We start from the raw sequence: 17,333 nt of genomic DNA on the forward strand, positions 1-17,333 counted from the left end.
TCTGTGGGGAGGAGCCGGGCCAGGTGGCACAACCAACTGCAAGGCCACACCCACGCCCGGCAGTGCCCCCAGGTTCCATGGCTCTCCCACGCCAGGGCCCCGGTGTGCAGCGGGTGCCGGGTCAGGGAGCCCTCTGCCATCGTGCGTGTGTCCCAGACCCTTGGGAGGGGGCAGCTGAGTCTGTCCCGTGCTGTGGATGGGGAAACCGAGGCACAAAGCAGCATGGACTTGCCTCAGGTCGCGCAGCCAGTCAGTGGCAGGGCTGGGAATCCAGGAGTCCTGACTCCAATTGCGAGCCGCCATTGTCTTGCCCTGACCAATGTCTGCCTCCTCCGCCAGCACCTGCTCGGAGCGGGTCTGTGTGTGGGCACCCTGCCAGGCCCTGCCAGCTGCTGTGCGTGTGCCCAGGGGTTGGGTCTCAGAGCAGCCACCGTGCCAGGGCTGGCTGGGCAGCTGCCGGAGGCAGGGGGGGTGTTGTGCCCAGAGGTGTGGTGGGCTCTGGGTCCCTGCTGCCGTCTCTGCCCTGTGATCCCCATCTGTCCCCAGGCTGAGGGAGGGGTGCTGCACTAGGTGCTGTTGGGGAGCGCCTGGGTGTCCCCATTTGGTGGGGGGGGGGCTGTTCTGCCTGACGTGCGGCCTCCCAGCTCCCTGGTGTACGTTGCGGGTTCTCCTCCCCCCCCCCCCGTGTAATTATCTCGCGGCTCCGCGGGCTGCCGAGCAAATGTAGGTCATGCAGATGGGTGAGTCCTGGATTTCCATCAATGAGAGCGTGCGGCTCGTTCAGTGGCACCAGCCAGCCCTTCTCGCCCCCCCCCCCCCGGCCTCTGGCCCCATCTCTCTCCCTCCTGCTGCAGGGCTGGCCGGCCTGGCAGCCTAGGGGTTAGCACTCAGCGTGGGGACCCCATCCAGCCGTCCTAGGGATTAGCGCCCTGCACGGGCCGCTGGGAGCAGTGGATTCACCTCCCAGTCCGGAGTGATAGAACCTGGGTGGTGTCCAGAGCTCAACACCCTCCCCTCCTGCCTGAGTAATGGGGGGGGGGCATCCTCTGCTGTCGCTTTCATTTGACTGGAGCCCGGAATCAGGACTCCTGCTAGTTTGGGGGGGGGGGGGGCAGCGGGGTCTAGGACTCCTGGGTTCAATCCCTGGCTCGGCCAGTGACTCACTGTGTGAGCTGGGGGTTCACGCTCCGTGCCTCAGTTTCCCAGCTGTGTAATGGGGGACAGTTGGGAGAAAGAAGGCTTTGAGATCCTTGGCAGGATTGCACTAGAGTAAGCGCCATCTGTCGGGCAGGGAAAGGGGCCCGTCTGCCAGGGTGGGTCTAGATGGGCTCCACCTTCCCCTGGGCAGATGGGGGGATGGAAAGTGGAGAGGATGGGGCCGTGGGCCGCCCCCAGCCTGGCCTCGGAAGCACAAACCTTCTAGCAGCCTGGGGATGCCTCCTGAAAATGCCCCCCCCCCGAGCTCAGCCGGTCACGGTGCCCGTCAGTCCTGTCCCCCAGCCTCTTTTTGCTGTCCCTGCTTCTCCTTCCCCCTCCTAGCCCTCTGTAATGGCCGCATCCTCTGATCTCCAGCAGCCCCCGGTGCTGAAATCAGGGTGGGTCCAGGGGACTTGATTAGATTGTGTGGCAGAGTGGGGGTGGGAGCTGGGAGTCAGGACTCCTGGGTTCTTTTCCCAGCTCCGTTTCAGACCCACTGTGTGACCCTGGGTGAATCCCCTCTGTGTGCCTCAATTTCCCCCCACTGTCATGGGGTGGGCCTTTGCTGTGGTTCCCCCCACTGGCCATGTCCCCACAGCGCAGACAGGCGGGGTTACCTCCCTGCCTATCACCCCTCCCAACGCTGGGACCAGCTTCTCCCCCTACAGAGCTGTCTCCTGTCTCGTGGGGGGGGGGGGGTGGAGTGCCCCCCAACGCCAGAGTGAGTCTCCCGGTCCCATCCCCCCCCCCCCCGAGTGCATCCCCCGCCCCCCTTCTCATTTCTTGTTCTCTGGCTCCACGGCCCATCGGGCGCCCGAGGGAGCTAATCGGATCTGACAGCTGAGAAATACCACATTGGCTTTTAGGCTGAGAGTCGGGGACGGGGAGGGAGAGGGGGGAATCTTAAAGGGGCCGGATGGGGCGCGTCCCTGCCCGTGCTGAGCACAGCAAGGCCTCTGCCATTCCTGCTGTCCAGCAGCAGGTAGTTCCACAGGCTCCGGCCAGCCCCATTCCCTCGGGGGCCCTGCACTTGGCTGGCAGCACTACGGCCCAATAGGAGGACAGGCCTGGGGAGGGGGCAATCCAGGGGAACTGTGTGTGTCCGTGGGGAGGTGCCAGGGGGCAATAGCTGCTCTGCCCAGCACCCAGTGCCACTTCCCTGGGGCCTCGTCCCTGAGCAGTAGCTGCATTAACTGAGCCTGGGGCTGGGAATAGAACCCAGGAGTCCGGGCTCCCAGCCTCCATCTGCCCTGAGGTCCTCAAACAATCCCGCCGCCGCTGCCACCACCACCTTTCCCTGCTCTTGCCTGTTATCTGGGCCCTGGCATCAGCCCCACAGCTTCTGTAGCTGGTGCCCTACGCACCCCCCCCCCCAACCCCGTCCCCTCGGGGCTCTCGGTGCCACTGGTTCAGCCCCCGGGTCACTGCTGACCCGAGCTGCCCTGTGCCCGCTGGCCCCGTCTCTCCATGCGCGTCACCAGGTGCCCTGCCAGGGGCTGTGGGTCAGGCGTGAGGGGCACCGGCAGAGCTGGCACGGGAAGGGATGGACCCCAGGGCTGGGCTAACGGGGCTGCGGGTCGGGAGTGAGGGGCACCGCACATTGATGAATAACCTTGTCATTAATCCCACTGGCCGCTAGGTGTCGCTGCTGCTCAGTGCTGGGAGGCCCCATGTTGGGGGGGGGGAGCTGCTGGGGGGCTCCAGGGCTCTGAGCCAGTGCCCCCCCCATGGACCCCAGCACTTCAGCCAGGAGCCCTGTGAGCTGGGGCAGGCCCTGCCTGCTGCCCCCTGCCCACGCCAGCGCCCCCTACGGGCCTGGTTGGGCCCGGGTCCTGCTGTCTGGTGGGGCCAGGGGCTGCTCCTGGCCGTCTCCTTCGCTGCCGACCTTTGGCCAAGTTGGCTGTGAGCGGGTGGTGGAGGGGCCTCTGGGAGCCTGCTCCCAGCTCCATCCTCCCGCGCCTGGCGCCCGGCCAGGGCATTAGCCAGCGACCGTCCGGGCCTTGGGCACCAGCCCAAAGGTGGGAAGCTCCCCAGGGCGGGGGAGGGACAGGCAGGAAAGGGGAGGGGCCTCCCCAACCCCCCTCATCACTGAGATTCCCTGTTGCTAGCATTGGCGTGAACTAGCCAGTGTCCCCTGCGAGGATGAGAGGAGCCAGGACTCCTGGGTTCCAGCCCTGCTCTGACACTCGCTGGCTGTGGAAGGGGTGTGGATCATTCTCTCCCCCCCCCGCCCCGTGCCTCAGTTTCCCCCCATCTCCTGGGGCTGATGCCTGGCCTGCAGGAATCGTTCAGTGTTTGTGGGTCCCTGTGTGGAGGGCGCATGTGGGAAGTGGGGCAGAGACTTGCCCACAGTCACCCACCAGGGCAACGGCTGAACTGTTTGTGCCCCTCACTCCCGACCCGCAGCCCCTGCTATCCCAGCCTGGGCTCCCCCCAGCTCTGCCGGTGCCCCTCACTCCCGACCCGCAGCCCCTGCTAGCCCAGCCCTTGACTCCCCCCAGCTCTGCCGGTGCCCCTCACTCCCGACCCGCAGCCCCTGCTAGCCCAGCCCTGGGCTCCCCCCAGCTCTGCCGGTGCCCCTCACTCCCGACCCGCAGCCCCCTGCCAGCCCACCTTCGCCTCCCCCCAGCCCTGCCGGTGCCCCTCACTCCCGACCCGCAGCCCCCTGCTAGCCTGGGCTCCCCCCAGCTCTGCCGGTGCCCCTCACTCCCGACCCGCAGCCCCCTGCCAGCCCAGCCCTGGGCTCCCCCCAGCTCTGCCGGTGCCCCTCACTCCCGACCCGCAGCCCCTGCCAGCCCAGCCCTGGGCTCCCCCCAGCTCTGCCGGTGCCCCTCACTCCCGACCCGCAGCCCCCTGCTATCCCAGCCTGGGCTCCCCCCAGTTCTGCCGGTGCCCCTCACTCCCGACCCGCAGCCCCCTGCTATCCCAGCCTGGGCTCCCCCCAGCTCTGCCAGTGCCCCTCACTCCCGACCCGCAGCTCCCTGCTGTCCCAGCCCTGGGCTCCCCACACCCGCTAGGAAATGCCCCAGCGGTTGGACGGGGACGGGGAGAACTGTGCCTGGTTGGGGGGGGGGGGAGACTGCCCTTTTCCCAGTGCTGCCCAGTCCTGGAGTGTTGCCGGAAGCTGGGAATGGGCAACGGGATGGATCACTCGACGATTCCCTGTTCTGTTCATTCCCTCTGGGGCGCCTGACATTGGCCGCGATCAGAAGACAGGACACTGGGCCGGATGGACCTTTGGTCTGACTCAGTCTGACCTTTCTTGTGTTCTAAGGATTTGGGCTACTCTCATCACCCCCATTTTACTGGTGGGGAAACTGAGGCACACCGAGAGGGCAGGTCGGGCGAGTTGGTGGCAGAGCTGAGGGGACTGAACCCAGGTGTCCTGGCTCCCCAGCCCTTGCCCCCCATGTCTCTCCTGTCCCTGCTTTAGCAGGGAGCCTCCCCTCATCCCCGTGCACTGGCTGGGCGCAGGAGTTAAGCAGATAACGCGCCGGGGCTATTTATAGCCATGCATTCCCTGGCATGTGTGGACGTGCAGAGTGTGGGGGGGGGACGCGGGGGGGCTCTGGGGCGGGTTCAACCGAGGCTGCTGGTCTCTGTCTGGAGCAGCCGGGCCTGGCAGCGAAGGGCTGAAGTGGGGGGCGGCGGGACAGCATTGATGGAGAGGCTCTGCCCCTCCCCTACCCAGGGACCCTCTGGGCTCAGCCCCCCAGATCCTGCCCATGGAGGCTGGGCTGGGGCAGGGGAGCATTCGGGGCAGCTGGGGCAGCCTCATCCCACGCGGGGCTGCTGGCGTCCTTGGGGGGCCCAGGGAGCCCCAGCCCTGGGAGCTCCTCCCCCGGCACACCCAGGTGCTGTGCACAGCCGAGCCGGGGTGACAGGAGCGGGGGCGCCCTGCACTCCCCCCCCGGGGTCCCTGCCATGACTCATCCCCAGCAACGTCCTGGCTCCGGTGCCAAACACCGGCCCCGTGACGCCAGCAGGAAGGAAAAGGCCGTCAGGTTTCTGCCAACCGCAGTGACGCATTGTGACGGGGGAGGGGGAGCCGGCCGGAGCCCTCCCCACCCCCGCTCCCAGGAAAGGAAAACCCCTCAAAGCCAGAGCGGGGAGCTGCTCAGACTGCGGGATCACTGCTGCCTGCACAGGGCCCCCCAGTCCCGCCCTTTGCAGGGGTGACCGGGATGTGCCCCGCAGGCTCCAATCTATACCCTGCCGGGCCGGAGGGTTTGTTTATTGTACGGTTGCTGTCACTGGGGGGGCCGCTGCCCGGACTCCTGGGTTCACGCTGCGCTGGCAGGTGCTACAGGAGGTGTTTGGGGGGCTGCCCCCCAGAGCTGGGGGGAGCCCAGGCTGGGATAGCAGGGGGCTGCGGGTCGGGAGTGAGGGGCACAAACAGTTCAGCTGTTGCCCTGGTGGGTGACTCTGGGCAAGTCTCTGCCCCCCCCCCCCCGGTCCCCTCACAATCTGGAGAAGGCCTTGGTACTGTCCCGTCAGCCAGGGGCAGCAGTGCGCTGCCCCCCCATGGCGCTGCCCCCCCATGGCGCTGCTGTGCCCAGCAGGAGCCCCCCAGGCATTGTGGGTAAAGGCCGCCGGTGCTAAAAATAGACTTGGGAAACCTGTCATGCCTGTTCCTCCCAGGTTAATTTCCAGAGGGGGGTGGGGTGGGGACAAGCCCCTGCCCCCCAGCTCTGCCCTGGCATCCTGAGGCCTGGCTGGGAACGGGGTCCTGCTGCCCGGCTCTGCGGGGTGTCAGGGGAACAAATTTGGGGAACGGGGTTGGCTCAGGTGCCTGGTGCCATCTGGGCAGCGCCACCCCCTGGGAGAACACTCTGCATGGGCACTGGGGGGGCAGTCAGGGGCCTCAGCAGCACTCCCCCTAATGCAGCCCCCCCAGATACCCCATCCCCGGCCAGCTGCCCCCAGGTGTCTGCTGTGTGGCCTGCCCTTTGCCTGAGCCTGATTGGGGCCGACGTGGGCAGGGGGCTCCCTGCCGCCTGCCCTCCTCGGCCGCCTGGTAAAGGTCACAGGTGGGGGGAGGGAACGCGAGAGCTCTTTGCTGCGTTCGGATGAGCCAGGCCCCCCACCCCCACCGTGGTGCCCACCTTAAATGGCACCACCCAGCTACTAAGGGGTGAAACAGGCTGTTGGAGCCCAGCCTAGGAAAGGAGGTATGAACGTGGGGGGACAGAGAGACAGCAGGGCCCAGGGATTGGTGGGGGGGAGCCCGGACGCCTGGGTTCTGTCCCTGACTCTGGGAGGGGAGTGGGGTCTGGTCGTTAGAGCAGGGAGGCTGGGAGCCCGGACGCTTGGGTTGTATCCCTGACTCTGGGAGGGGAGTGGGGGCTGGTGGTTAGAGCTGGGAGCCTGGACACCTGGGGTCTGTGCTACAGGGACTTGTGCTGTCACCTGGCATACGATGGGCTCTGATCTGCTCCCCAGGCGCAGCTCTGTCGCTGGCCTGTCCCATCCCAGCACTGACCTGCAGCCACCTCTGGGGGAGCCCAGCAGCTGGCCCCGAGGGGTCCCTGTGCCCAGTGTCGACACAGGGCTACCAGCGCAGGGGAAGGAGCCACCCTGCCCAGTGTGCTGTGGGCTCCCTGCAGCGCCGGGCAGTCCAGGGGGCGTCTGCCTGCCGAAGGGGGCACTGGGAGCCCACGTTTGCCCAGCTCTGGTATCGGGGGGGGTTGGAAATGGGAGGAGCTCCCCCCCCCGTGTCCTTCCCTGTCTCACCTCGCAGGAGGCGCGGTGCTGGCAGCCTGGGACCCTGCCATGGGCGCGGGGAGCACAGAACCCTGGTGAGAACCCCCGGCTACCGGCAGGGCTGGGGCCGATCCCTCAGGGCAAGGGACCATGGGGGGCGTGGGCTGGCACAGGGCGTGGCCGGGCGCAGGCGTGGTGTTGCCATGGTATAGACAAGGCAGCCGTGGCATGGCTGGGGGTGGCTGGTGTGTGTGTGGCCAACGGAGCCTGTGAACTCCTTGGGGGGGGGGGCTGCAGCCCACTCTGAGGGTCCCAGGGTGACTGCGGGGGAATGCGGGCACTGGGGGCGCTGATGCTGGGTGGATGGGGGCGCTGACACCAGGCGGACGCGGGCACCGGGGGTGCTGACACGGGTGGGACGCGGAATCGGGGGGCTGGCACCGGGGGGATGTGGGCACTGGGGGCGCTGACACGGGGGGACGCGGGCACCGGGGGCCTGACAGCGGGGGGGGGGGGCTGTGCTGGGAGGCGGATTTGTCATTTCCATGGCCCTTCAGATCCCACTTTCTGCCGCAGTGGATGAAAAATCGATGGCGCAAATTGATTCACTCCTGGCGGCGCCGGAGCCTCCTGCCGGAGCCGTTAATCACTGGCCGCGGGGGGGCCGGGCTCCCGCGCTGACAGATCCCGCGGGGGTGGGGGACTGAACGCAGCGGGAACCCCCGCCTCGGTGACGGCTCCCAGCCCCTGGGGCAGGCTGCTGCAGGCCCCCCCTAGCCCAGCCCAGCCAGGTCAGAACAGACCGAGCCTGGGGCTGGACTAGCAGGGGGCTGTGGGTCGGGAGTGGGGGGCACCCAGCCCAGAGCAGGGCGTTCCCTGCCAAGGGAACGTGGTGGCAGCTTGGCCCCAGCCAGGAGTCGGGGAGGCCGTGTCTGGCCCCCGGCACTGGGGGGGATAATGTAGAAGCAGGATGGGGGGTGCTGAGCAAGACGTGTGTGCGACTGGACATGTGTATTAGTGTGACTGTTTGCACATGTGTGCATGGACAGGTGCTGGTGTGTGTCCATTAGTGTGTATGTTGCTATGGGGGGGCGTGCATGGCTCCACGCCAGAGACCGCTCCCACACGCATGTGCACATGCTGGAGACCGCTCCCACATGCGTGTGCACACACATGTGGCTGGGCATCGTGGGACCTTCCCTCCCTTGTGAGTTTCTCCAGGCTGCTGCCCGGGTCGCGGGGAGCAAGGTCCAGGGACCTCCTTTCTGCACAGGTCCCTGCAGCTCCTTCTCCGGCTGCAGCTGTGCTGGGGGCTCCGGTTCCCTGTCCCCCGCCCAGCGCAGCCTGTCCTCCTTTGCACTCCCCTTACATAAGCCCACACGTGGCCAGCCACGGCCGCCTCCCTGCGCGGGGCCATCATCGTCTGCACCCAGATTCCATCTGACAGGGAGCGTTTTCCACACGGCTGGGCTTCGGCCGGGCACCGGAGCTGTGGGGGGGACCCCGCATGACCCTGTCGAGTGTGGCCAAGAAGGAGCCATGGGGGTGTGTGTGTGTGTGATGGCAGTGCCCCGGTGGGAGTGACATGGGGGGCGGGGGAGGAGGAGGGATGGGATGGAGCAGTGAGGGGCACCCGCAGAGCTGGGAGCGGGAAGCCCGGGGCTGCAGATCGGGAGTGAGGGGCACCGGTGAGGGCCCTGCGTCGGGAACAGCCGCGGCCTCTTGCTGCCGAGATGGGAGCTGGGCCTGTCCCGAGCTCTGGCCCCAGCTCTGGCCCCACCAGCTGTGTCTGAAACGGGCCAGTCGGCCTGGCCCCCAGGTGTCCACAGGACCATCAGCTTCGCGGGGCAGGGCCTGTCCCCTGCTGTGTGTGCAGCGCCCGGCACCACGAAGGGATCCAGGTCGGGGCCTGGGCAGCGCCCGGCACCACGGGGGATCCGGGTCGGGGCCTGGGCAGCGCCCGGCACGATGGTGGGGGGGACCACTGGGATTAACGGGCCACTGGTGGGACACTGGGAAATCGCCTCCCTGCCCTAGCACCTGGGTTAATGGTGGGGCGGGAAGTTGCTTCTCTTTGCGTTTTCCCTTTTGGCTCCGATCCTGCCTCCTGGCGGTTCCCCCCCCCCAGGCGGGGGGAGCCGGGATTTGTGGGGTGATGCGGAATGGCCTGTGGCTGTGCGGGTGGCTGCTGGGTTTGGGGGGATCCTTTCTACCCCCTAAGATGCCAGTTGCCAACCCCCCCACCCCCCGGAGCCCCAGCCCAGGGCTCCCCCCACAGCTCTGGGGGTGCCCCTCACTCCCGACCCGCAGCCCTCCTGTGACTGCCCTGGTGTGCTGGGGGGAGCTTGCGGTGCAGTGGGGGTGGCAGTGTGTGTGGGGTCCTGGGGCTTGTCCCCCACCAGCGGGAGGGAGGCAGGGCACCCAGGGCTCCCTTGGGCCGGCTCCCTGGCCTGTGTGTTCGCGCCGTGTCCCGCTGCAGCTGGCTGTCAGCCCTCCTAGCTGGCGTGGGGGACTCCGACCCAAAGCCACTGGGCCAGGGCCAGGTGTGTCCCTCTGCCCCCAGCTGCCAGGTTCCGTGCCCGGCCCCGGCCCAGCGGCTGGAGCCCGCTGGGTGGCGTGGGGGCCACTTGCCCAGGGACTGACCCGCAGCCCTGCCCAGGGTCCGTGTGGCACGTGGCCTGGATTCCCGTGGGGGGCTGCGGGCAGGGATCGCTGAGGCCAGGTCGGCCCCAGGGGGGCGGGCGGGGGAGGAGGCGGCTGGCGCGGGAGCTGCCTCACATCTGGGAGTGATCTGGGACATTCCTGCAGGCTGAGCGCATGCAGCCGGGCGGCTCCCAGCACAGTGCGGGGGGGGGGGGGGAGCTCACCTAGACAATAGGGACCCCCCCGCTGTGTCTCCCCACTCCCTCATCATGGAGCCAGCACCTTCTGGGTCTTCGCTGTGTGCGGGGGCACTGGCGGCGGGGGGACCCCACGGGACCTTGTGCCTTGGCTCTACAGTTCCCCCGCCCTGAACGGACTCAGGCTCCATCGCCCTCCCCCCATGGGGAAACTGAGGCACGCGGAGCCAGGTGCCCAAAGTCAAGCAGTGAGTCAGGAATGCACCCAGGCGTCCGGGTGCCAGGCTCCCCCACCCCGCGACCTGTGTGCAGGTGAGTCCCAGCCGGGGCCACACTCCACACAGCCTCCCAAACTCATCCCGCTTGGCGTTGCCCAGCACTGCGCCCCCAGGGATCCCCTCCCCCAACAGGAGTGATGACCCGGGGAGCGCCCGGCACTGGGCTAGGCCGGAGGGAGATGGGATCGCACCTGCTGGCCTGGGGAGCCCAGCAAGACACAGCAGGGGCCCTAATGCACACACACGTGCACAGGTGTGAGCGTGCACACGCGTGCATGTGTTTGCATGCAGGCATACGTGAGCAAGTTCATGCAAACACATGTGCAGACACACACACAAACATGCACATGTGCACACACACACACATACACACACGTGCAGTTTTGTTACAGGGTCTGCTGGTGCCTTTTTCATCTCAGTTGAATGAAGATCCCACTGCCCCAGGCAGTGCTCGGCAGGGGTGTGGGGTCGAGCAGTTAGAGCAGGGGAATGCTGGACAGGCCCCCAGGTTCTGTTCCAGCCCCGTCTTCAACTCGGCACATGACTGTCCTGTTCCGTGCCTCAGTTTCCCCGTTCTGTGAAAAGGCTCCCGTGATCCCGGCCTGTGGGGTGTGGGGCATTGCTGGTGTCTCCGAGACACGCTGGGGTTTGGGGGCCCCTGGGGGGCAGTGCCGGCGGTTGTTGCTGGTTGCATGCCATGAAGCTGTCTTGTGTCAGACTGGTCAGGTTCGAGTTCCGATTGCAAAGAATCCCTGGTGGGGGTGACTTAGATGTGAGCGGGAAGCCTGGGGGGACTGGGTGAATTGCAGGGGGGGGAGAGGCTGGGGGGCCCCAACTCCAGGCCACCGGTTGGCCAGGCCCCTTGTCAGGCAGATTAAAAGGCTCCAGGAGATTTCATTTGTAGGAATTGCTAAATCTGTCACCCTGGGAGTGAGGGCGGCGGGCTCAGGCCCTGGGGTCGTGACTCCAAGCACCCCCGGCCTCTTTGGGGTGCAGTGGGAAGGAGACTGGCGCTGGCAGCTGGGTCCCAGCCTTGGTGAGAGCGCTGGCGTCTGCCCTGCCCCGTGGGTGGCACCGTAACGCACAGAACTGCCACGTCCCCGCCCTCCCCGGCTCTGGGGCCTGGCAGGCAGGTTGTCCTGCACGCGTTCTGGCATGTCCCGACGGGGCAGAGCCCAACTGCAGCCTAAACTCGCGACGTGGGGGGCGTCGCTCGCCAACCAGTGAAATGCAGCCAGCTCTGGGGTGGAACGTGGCTGCTGCGTAACAGCCACGCGGTGCTGGCTTAGGGCCGAGCGCGGGAGGCAGCAGAACCGGCTGGGGGAGTCCAGGGAGAGGGGAGGCTGATGTGAACCAGAGTCAACGCCCTGACTCGTGCGAACGCGCCATGGTGTCGCGCGGCTGGCACCTCCCTCTCGTGCTCTAGGGCAACCTGATTCCCCTCTCCCAGCATGGAGTGAGCCAGGGTCCAAGCCAGGGTCCAAGCGAGCCAGGGATGCCCAAACTCAGGCTGGGGGCTCCTTCACCTCTGCCCCCAAGTGGGGTGAGCTAGAGGTGGGCAGCCATGAACCGGACACTGAGCTTCTCCCCCATGGTAGCTGGGCATGGTTACAATTGTCCCGGCCCCCCGGCCTGGGGGGAGCTCCCAGCAGAGAGGCAGCCCATAAATCAGGGCCTGCTCCTCGAAGCCCTCCCCCTTCCCCCGCTCGGATGTGTTTCCGATCCCTGGCCAGCCATTAATATCTGAGAACAACAGTGCGCCTTGCGCTCCGCCCCGGGCGGCACAGCCGGCCCCAGGCAGCCCCGGGACAGGGTGGGGGGCTCCCTGGCAGAGCGGCCAGCTCTGGGGCCAGCCTGGGCCCACCCCTCTGGTGTCCCTCTGCAGTGGGCTGGGCCCGGCTGCCTGGCGGGGAGGGAACCCATTGCATTCTTTTCTTCTTTCCCCTTTCCTAGTGAAACAAAATTCCCAGGCCGTCCAGTGCTGGGTTAAGTCCTGAATTCAGCCCTGGCCAGGCCTGGAGCTGTGCAGGATCTGACGGCCGACAGGAGCGTGCTGCAGGCTGAGAGAGGCCGCTCTGTGGTTTGCATCTCGCTCGGCTCCGCGCTCGCTGTGGGCCTTTGCTCGGCAGCTGCGGGCGGTGAGCAAGGCCCAGTGATTTCCTCAGGCCGATCGGGGCCAGGGTCAGTAACCAGACTCGGCGCTTTGCGATCGCTCGCCCAACTCCTCCGGCAGCTCAACACTGGGCGTTCGGGCCCCCAGCTCGGAAAATCCCAGAGCCACGGGTTGTGCAAAGCTGCCCTTTGGTTGCGAAGTAGCTGCCTGCCTGTCTGTCTGTCTGTCCGTCCGTCCGTCTATCTATCTGCCTGTCTGTCTGTCTATCTGTCCATCTCCGCACACCCCAGCTCTCTGTGTGAATCCAGCGGTGGGATTGTCACTGGGATTTCCTGCTGTCTTGGCTACCCAGGCTAGTGCCCGCCAGCTCCTCCACCCACACACACCTCCCACTGGCATGGCTGGAGAGGGGAAACTGAGGCAAGGGCAGGGACTTGCCCACGGGTGCCCTGCGAGGTCAGGGGCGGAGCTGTAGGTAAAACCCAGGAGTTCTGGATTCCTGCCCCGCCCCCTACTGCCCCTCCCCGCCCCACTCCCCCACCAAGGAGCGGCCCCTGTCCCTTTAAGATTCCTCCCCCCCACTCGCCGCCGCTGGACAGTTCAAAGGGCTGCTCAGGAGCCGCTGCCCCGCCCCCCTCGCGCCATTGGCCGGCTGGCTCAGGGGGCGTGGCCCTACCGCTCCCCTCCCCCCGCCCCGTGTAAAGTTTCCCCGAGCACATGACCGGCCATGGCCGCCGCCGCCGAGCGCTGAGCGCGCGCCTGGCCCCGCGCAACGTTCCACCGCCCGGCCCAGGTACCGCGCGCAGCTGCGCGGGGCGGGGGGTGTTTGCAGGGCGCTGGGTGGATGGGGGGGCGGGGGTGTTGTAGGGCGGGGGGGCGCTGGGGGGCTCCGGGGGCGGGGGGTGTTGCGGGGCGGGGCTGGGGGGTTGGGGTATTGCGGGGTGGGGGGAACGGGGGTGTTGTGGGGCAGGTGTGTGGGTGGTGGGGGGGCGGGGGTATGGGGGTGTTGGACAGGTGTGTGTTTGGGGGGCGGGAGCGCGGGGGGTGTTTGTGGGGCAGGTGTGTGTTTGGGGGGGCGGGGGTGTTGGGGGGCAGGTGTGTGTTTGGGGGGGCGGGGGTGTTGGGGGGCGGACGGGGGGACTCTCGCCCGTGCCCGTTGCAAGCCCCGTCTCTCGCTGATCTCCCCCCTCCCGCCCCCCCCCCGGTAAGTGTGTGTCATGGGGGGGGGGTCACGGCGTAGCTCGGGGGCTGTGGGCTCTTTGATTTTGATGTCTCTGGGCTGGAACAGCTGTGGGGGGAAGAGGGGGGCAGCGCCTTTTCTTGTCTCCCCCTCCCCAGTTGGAAATGTCTGAACCCAACTGTTGCAGAAGTTGCTCCAGGCTGGGAGCATTCCCAGCTGTCACCGGATCCGCCCCCAGCGCCGTCCCCCGCCAAGGGGTAACCACCCCGGGGCAGCTTCCAGGCCAGGCTGGGGGGGAGCGTCCCTTGCCCAGGGACCACAGGTACCCCCTGGTTTCCTTCCTCGCCCGCGCCCTGCTCGGGGAGAGAAACGGGCCTGTTGGGGGGACTCCCCGTTGCTCGGGGACCCTCCAGGGACCAGTGGGTGGGTGGGTGTGGGCCTGGCCAGCTGGCCCGGGGCGAGCACTTTGACACACAACTTTTCACTCCTTCAGATTTGTTTGCCAGGCCCCATCCGGAGAGCGCTGGGCTGCTTCCCCTTTAGCGGGTGTTATCTGAGGCAAAGTGGTGGGTAGTTCCTGTGCTCTGGCCTTTCCAGGGGCCCGTCGGGTGCCGTGCCAGGGGGCCGCCTGCTTCGGAAGCTTTCGAAAAGACGCTTTCGTTTGTGTGTCACTTTCCCCGGCCTGGCGCGCTCTTTAAAGGGCTCAACGCGGCTTGCGAAAGGCCGTCTGCAGGGTGATGAACGTGGGGCCCTGGCCCACTCCCTTCCCCGCGTGCTGCGATCGATCGACAGGGGTCCTGCGGCTGGGCCCGGGATTAGCCATGGGTGGGGGTGAGAGAACTGGGGCAGCGAATCCAGCCCAGGGCTCGCCCGGCACTGAGGCCGCGGTGGCTGGAAAGCGAGCACAGGGGTCAGGGGAAGAGGATCTGTCCAGGCTGTGGGTTTGCAGCATCTGGGGGTCCGGGTCTGAACTCAGCTGTGTGTGTGTTGCAGGGAACAGTGCGTGGACCTGGGCTGGGGCCGGGGGGCTAGTGTCGGGCCCTCCCTGCTTGGGGGCCGTGTTTGGCTTGGCCGTTACCATAAGCCCGTTGTGCTCCATTGTTCGGCTCTGCGGTGTGCACAATGTGCTTGGAGCTGCGTGTGTTGCGGGAACTGGGGCCGTGCGGGGGTCTCGGCTGGGGGGCCGGTGTCGGGCCCTCCCTGCTGGGGGGCCGCGTTTGGCTTGCCTGTTACCGTAAGCCCGTTGTTGGGCTCTGCGGCGTCGGGCACGAGCAGTGTGCTTGGAGCTGCACAGTTCGGCCAGTTCCTGCCCCAGGAGCGTGCTCTCCGAATGCCCCCGGCGGTGGCATGGGCTGGTCCGGGCGCCCCCTGCCGTTATCCGCCGTGTCTCCGCTTTCCAGCGCAGCACCGGGGGGCTGATTGCAGCTACCTTCCCGCCACTGGAGGGTTGCGCTGCGCCTGCTCTCGCTGTCCTGCTGCAGCCTGGGGGCCATGGCCGGGGCGGTTCCTGACCCGGCGGGTGCTAGAGGAGGTGATCCTCCAAGGAGGAAGTCCTCTCTTTGCCGACAGACAACCCGCTGGCTCAGCTTCACACCCGGCACCCTCCCTTCGTTCCCTCCCACAGAGGGGAAGGGGGGGTGGGTGTTTGCGTCACTCATGTGCTCCTGCAGCGGGTCAGTTGCTGTGTGGCAGAAGCAGGGAACCCAGCCATGCCGGGGTTGGGGGAAGCCCTTGTGTGTTACCTGGGTCCTGGCCTCCGCCCGGCGCGCTGCTGAGAACAGCAAATTCGTCGCAGGGGTGGCTGTACTCGAGGTGTGAGCGTGGTGCTCTCCATCCGGCGGGCAGCTCCCGAGCAACGCCAGTGCAGTGGGTGTCCTCCACCTGTCCTGCGGAGCCTGCAGACCCCTGTACGGACCGTGCTGGGACCCTGGTTAGGTGTGAACTGGCCCCATGCGTTTCCATGGCCACAGCAACTCTTTGCAGAAAAGCCCAAGCTGCTGTGGCCTTATCCTGCCCGGTGGGCGGGTGGATCTGAGTGGGCATCCCCCACTTCCTCGGGCGAGGGTCTCCACATGCTTTCCAACAAGTCCCAGTACGATCTCCACTGTACTGATGGGGAAACCGAGGCACGGGGGGGAGAGAATTCCCTTAAGTCCTGTAGCGCTGGGAACAGAACCCAGGTGTCCTGGCCATTAGACCATAGACCTTTTCATGGATTCCTGTGTGTGTGGGGGTGCTCTCGGCTCTCTTTCTCTTCATTTACTTTCTGTGACCCCCGAATGCCCAGGTGCTAGTGAGCCGCAGATCTTGGCTCGTGGCACGACGGGGTCGGTGATAGCCGCGGCCCAGATAATAAATCACTGTCGGCGTCTTTGTGTGGATGCTCCTGGCCAAAGAGGAAGGGGGCAGGACGCACTGGCATTGGCTGAATGTCTTGCCAAAGTGATCAGATAGTTCATGTGAACATCAGCGTCGTCCTTAGGTTTCAGAGTTAACGGCCAGTTGGGACGAAGAGGGGCGATTGGCTCAGGCTGTCTGCAGACTCAGGCGCAGCGTTAGTCCCCCTGGCACCGGCTAGTCCATGTTGTGTTCATCGTCTGTCCCTGGCTCGCACCCAGCTGCTGCCTGGCGGGACCCTCCCCTGCAGGACGAGCCCAGTTCCTGACTCTGGGCTCTCATGGGGGCTTCCCCCTGCCAGAGAGGGGGCTGTCACTCGTAGCAGTGCCCTTCCTGCCCTAGTACTGGCCCTCCCGGGAGGGGCAGCCAGACCAATGGCTGTCTGGCCTGCTTCTCTGTACGCAAGGGGGTATGTGCGTGTGCTGCTGGCAGTGTGCTCTGCCCCAGAAGTGGCTGCATTCTGGGCGGGGGTGGGCGGGGAAGAGCTCCCGGTGGGATATAAATGCAGTTTGTTTTGGGCGGGATCGGGGCTGGAGAGAAGACTCTGCTTTTCCCAGTCCCCCTGGGCTTTGTGCAGTTACCTGGGGTAGCCCCGTGGGCTGGGGCAGTGGTGGCAAAGGTGGGCATGGTGCCTGCCTCGGGAAAGGTGTTGAACTGCCAGTTGAACCCGTCGGGCTCCTCCTGCCCGCCTTGTCCCTCCCCCAACACACACCCACTCCAGCGCTCCACAGGCAGCTGTGGGGCTGAGACAGCAGGGGCTGCGGGTCGGGAGTGAGGGGCATCGGCAGAGCTGTGGGGGGAGACCTGGGCTGGGGCTGCAGGTTGGGAGTGGGGGGCACCGGTGGGGCGGGGGGGGGATCCCAGCGCTGCCTTGGCCTCATCCCTGGCCTGTCTGTGCGCAGGTGGGGGGCCCCGCCCCAGGTGGCTGGGACAAAGTCCAAGCCCCTCTTGCCGGGCTGAGGATGCGATGAGGTGACCCCCACGTGCCCCTCCGGCAGGCAGGTAGCACTGGCTCGGGGTTGGGGTCGGTGTCTCTGAAGATTGCTATGGGGTGGGGGTCTAGGCAGGCGACTTCCTCCCCGTTCCCTCTTCCTCGGGGCGAGGGGCATTGGGGTCTCTGTTCTGGCAGGACACTGGGGAAAGGGGCTTTTGAGCCCCCCAACCCCCACTCTGTGGCCGGGTATCCCAGCCATTGGTCTGGCGAGCGCCTGGGGGGGTGTGGCGCCTCTCCCCACAGCATCGGGACCCTCCAAGGCCTCCGCTCGGGACCCGACCCCTGTCCAAGGGCCCCGGGCTGGCGGTGACGGGGCGGGGGCTGGGCTGGTTCAGTGTCTATCCCAGCCCGGCTCATGTTCCTCTTCAGATGGAAACGAAACCCAGCAGCAATCCCGGCTTGTGCCCTGCGGCCGCCGGCAAAAACCTTTGGGGGGGGAGCTCTCGCCAGCAAAGAGTGTGCGGGCAGCCCCGTCTCTCCTGGGAGCGGTCGGATCGGCTCCCTCCACCCCAGAGCTGGCTGCATCAAGGCTCGGGGAACCCTCGTGGTGGGAAGTGCCTCTCAGACATGCTGGGCCGGTCGTCGGGATGGGGTGACGCTGCCTGTGGGGCGCTCTGGACATGGCTTCCGC

General features: G+C 66.8%; 1 protein-coding gene across 2 annotated transcripts in view; it reads left to right on the top strand.

Moving 5' to 3' along the window:
* RARA (retinoic acid receptor alpha) overlaps positions 1 to 17,333 on the top strand; it is a 64,269-nt gene that overhangs the window by 1,384 nt on the left and 45,552 nt on the right. The window contains exon 1 of one of the 2 annotated variants that reach the window (XM_054014310.1): positions 12,843 to 12,924. The exons of the other annotated variant lie outside the window; for it this stretch is intronic. The gene's annotated coding sequence lies outside the window, so the exon portion shown is untranslated. Of the gene's footprint in view, positions 1 to 12,842; positions 12,925 to 17,333 lie in introns of those variants that run through there. 2 annotated transcript variants of the gene reach the window in all.

Source organism: Malaclemys terrapin, chromosome 25, assembly GCF_027887155.1.
Source record: "Malaclemys terrapin pileata isolate rMalTer1 chromosome 25, rMalTer1.hap1, whole genome shotgun sequence".
Lineage (NCBI taxonomy): Eukaryota > Metazoa > Chordata > Testudines > Emydidae > Malaclemys > Malaclemys terrapin.